Source organism: Arachis hypogaea, chromosome 17 (genome assembly GCF_003086295.3).
Source record: "Arachis hypogaea cultivar Tifrunner chromosome 17, arahy.Tifrunner.gnm2.J5K5, whole genome shotgun sequence".
In the NCBI taxonomy this organism is placed as follows: Eukaryota; Viridiplantae; Streptophyta; class Magnoliopsida; order Fabales; family Fabaceae; genus Arachis; species Arachis hypogaea.
Window position 1 is genome coordinate 59,074,787 of NC_092052.1, and position 3,611 is coordinate 59,078,397.

Consider the following 3,611-nt stretch of genomic DNA (forward strand, 5'->3'; position numbering starts at 1 on the left):
AGAAAACTAAGAGAAGTTAAAATACAACAATCCAGAGACAACCTTACAGGAATTTTCGAACAAGAAGAGGAGATGGCAGCCGAAAATAATAATAATGCAAGGAGGATGCTTGGTGACTTTACTGCACCTAATTCCAATTTACATGGAAGAAGCATCTCCATCCCTGCCATTGGAGCAAACAATTTTGAGCTTAAGCCTCAACTAGTTTCTCTGATGCAACAAAACTGCAAGTTTCATGGACTTCCATCTGAAGATCCCTTTCAATTCTTAACTGAATTCTTGCAGATCTGTGATACTGTTAAGACTAATGGAGTAGATCCTGAAGTCTACAGGCTCATGCTTTTCCCTTTTGCTGTGAGAGACAGAGCTAGAATATGGTTGGACTCTCAACCTAAGGATAGCCTGAACTCTTGGATAAGCTGGTCAAGGCTTTCTTAGCCAAGTTCTTTCCTCGTCAAAAGCTGAGTAAGCTTAGAGTGGATGTTCAAACCTTCAGACAGAAAGAAGGTGAATCCCTCTATAAAGCTTGGGAGAGATACAAGGAACTGACCAAAAAGTGTCCTTCTGACATGCTTTCAGAATGGACCATCCTGGATATATTCTATGATGGTCTGTCTGAATTAGCTAAGATGTCATTGGATACTTCTGCAGGTGGATCCATTCACCTAAAGAAAATGCCTGCAGAAGCTCAAGAACTCATTGACATGGTTGTTAATAACCAGTTCATGTACACTTCTAAGAGGAATCCTGTGAGTAATGGGACGCCTCAGAAGAAGGGAGTTCTTGAAATTGATACTCTGAATGCCATATTGGCTCAGAGCAAAATATTGACTCAGCAAGTCAATATGATTTCTCAGAGTCTGAATGGAATGCAAGTTGCATCCAACAATACTCAAGAGGCATCTTCTGAAGAAGAGGCTTATGATCCTGAAAACCATGCAATAGTAGAGGTGAATTACATGGGTGAACCCTATGGAAATACTTATAATCCCTCATGGAGAAATCACCCAAATCTCTCATTGAAGGATCAACAAAAGCCTCAACAAGGCTTTAATAATGGTGGAAGAAACAGGTTTAACAATAGTAAACCTTTTCCATTATCCACTCAGCAACAGATAGAGAATTCTGAATAAAATACCTCTAATTTAGCAAACTTAGTCTCTGATCTATTTAAGGCCACTCTGAGTTTCATGAATGAAACAAGGTCCTCCATTAGAAATTTGGAGGCACAAGTGAGCCAGCTGAGTAAGAAGATCACTGAAATCCCTCCTAGTGCTCTCCCAAGGAATACAGAAGAAAATCCAAAAGGAGAGTGCAAGGCCATTGAATTGACCATCATGGCCAAATCCACAAGAGAGGAGGAGGACATGAATCCCAGTGAGGAAGACCTCCTGGGACGTCCAGTGATCAATAAGGAGTTTCCCTCTGAGGAACCAAAGGAATCTGAGACTCATCTAGAGACCATAGAGATTCCATTAAACCTCCTTATGCCATTCATGAGCTCTGATGAGTATTCCTTTTCTGAAGAGAATGAGGATGTTACTGAAGAGCAAGTTGCCAAGTTCCTTGGTGCAATCATGAAGCTGAATGCCAATTTATTTGGTAATGAGACTTGGGGAGATGAACCTCCTCTGTTCACCAATGAACTGAATGCATTGGATCAACTGAGATTGCCTCTGAAGAAACAGGATCCTGGAAAGTTCCTAATACCTTGTACCATAGGCACCATGACCTTTGAGAAGGCTCTATGTGACCTTGGGTCAGGGATAAACCTCATGCCACTCTCTGTAATGGAGAAATTGGGAATCTTTGAGGTGCAAGCTGCTAGAATCTCATTAGAGATGGCAGACAATTAAGAAAAGAGGCTTATGGACAAGTAGAGGACATGCTAGTAAAGGTTGCAGGCCTTTACATCCCTGTTGATTTCATAATCCTAGACACTGGAAAGGAAGAGGATGAATCTATCATCCTTGGAAGACCCTTCCTAGCCACAGCAAGAGTTGTGATTGATGTAGACAGAGGAGAATTGATCCTTCAACTGAATGAGGACAACCTTGTGTTTAAAACTCAAGAATCTCCTTCTGTAACAATGGAGAGGAAACATGAAAAGCTTCTCTCAATACAGAGTCAACTAAAGCCCCCACAGTCAAACTCTAAGTTTGGTGTTGGGAAGTCTATAAAATTGACCTGATCACCTGTGTGGCTCCATGAGAGCCCACTGTCAAGCTATTGACATTAAAGAAGCGCTTGTTGGGAGGCAACCTAATTTTTATTTACCTAATTTTATTTTTATGTTTATTGTTCTTTCATGTTTTATTAGGTTAATGATCATGTGGAGTCACAAAATAAATAGAAAAATCAAAAACAGAATCAAAAACAGCAGAAGAAAAATCACACCCTGGAGGAAGGGCTTACTGGCGTTTAAACTCCAGTAAGGAGCATTGACGATCGTGATTTCTGCCAGTAAAGAATGTCATAAAAACAGTCGCGTTGTAGATATAGTCTCTAAACCGACAAAAATCCCTTTTGTACAAACATTTTGGTCACAAGTAACAAACCCCTTAAAAATTGTTAACTGAGTATTCAAACCTCGGGTCATCTTCTCAAGGAATTGCGAGGAAGTATGTTCTTATTATTGGTTATAAAGGTTGTAATCGGGGTTTAGAAGGTGAGAAGCAAGTAATTTAAATGACGAGTGAATTAAATGGCAATTAAAAATAAATAATAGCTGTAAAACAACTTTTGGCAAGATAAGGGAAGTTAGAAGTCCAACTTAGTTATCCCTCTCAACAATAATGAAAGTTGTATCTTAATTCCACTTAGTTAACCTATGAAGCAAAGGTAAGTGACGTTGGGATTTTTGTCAGTAAAGAATGTCATAAAAACAGTCGCGTTGTAGATATAGTCTCTAAACCGACAAAAATCCCTTCGTACAAACATTTTGGTTGTCACAAGTAACAAACCCCTTTTAAAATTGATAACCGAGTATTTAACCTCGGGTCGTCTTCTCAAGGAATTGCAGGGAGGTATGTTCTTATTATTGGTTATGGAGATTGTAAATTTGGGGGTTTGAGAAGTAAGGTGGGAATATGTTATATGATAAGTAAAATAAAATAATAATAATAATAAAATCTCTTGGCAAGGTATGGAGAACTGGAGGTCCTATCCTAGTTATCCTTATCAATTGTAATGAGAATTGGATTCTTCCCCCACCTTATTAACCTCTAACTATGAAGGTAAGTTAAGTGGACAAATTAATTCCATTTTTCAATCAACAATGAGTTTGATAACTCAAGAGTTACCAATTATTTAACCAAAGCCAAAAGGAAGAAAATATGTAAGTTAAATTGAGAGCACTTATAAATAAAGCAAAGCAGAATTAAATCTAAAATTACCTCGAATTGCATTAATAATAGAAGATCAATCTAAACATAAAGAGTTCATAAATTAAATTGAGAAAAGAAATAAAAAAGAACATTGAACCTGGGATTGAGAGTCACTCCTAAAACTAAGAGAAATCCTAAATCCTAATCCTAAGAGAGAGGAGAGAACCTCTCTCTCTAAAAACTACATCTACTCCTAAAATTGTGAATTGTGTAAGCCTTTTATGA

At 38.1% G+C, this 3,611-nt stretch overlaps 1 non-coding gene across 1 annotated transcript; it reads right to left on the bottom strand.

Annotated features, from left to right (window-relative positions):
• Positions 1-467: 467 nt before the first annotated feature.
• Positions 468-575, bottom strand: LOC112768768 (small nucleolar RNA R71). Its single transcript, XR_003186159.1, has one exon. It is a non-coding gene; the product is annotated as a small nucleolar RNA R71 (small nucleolar RNA).
• Between the last annotated feature and the right edge of the window lie 3,036 nt (positions 576-3,611).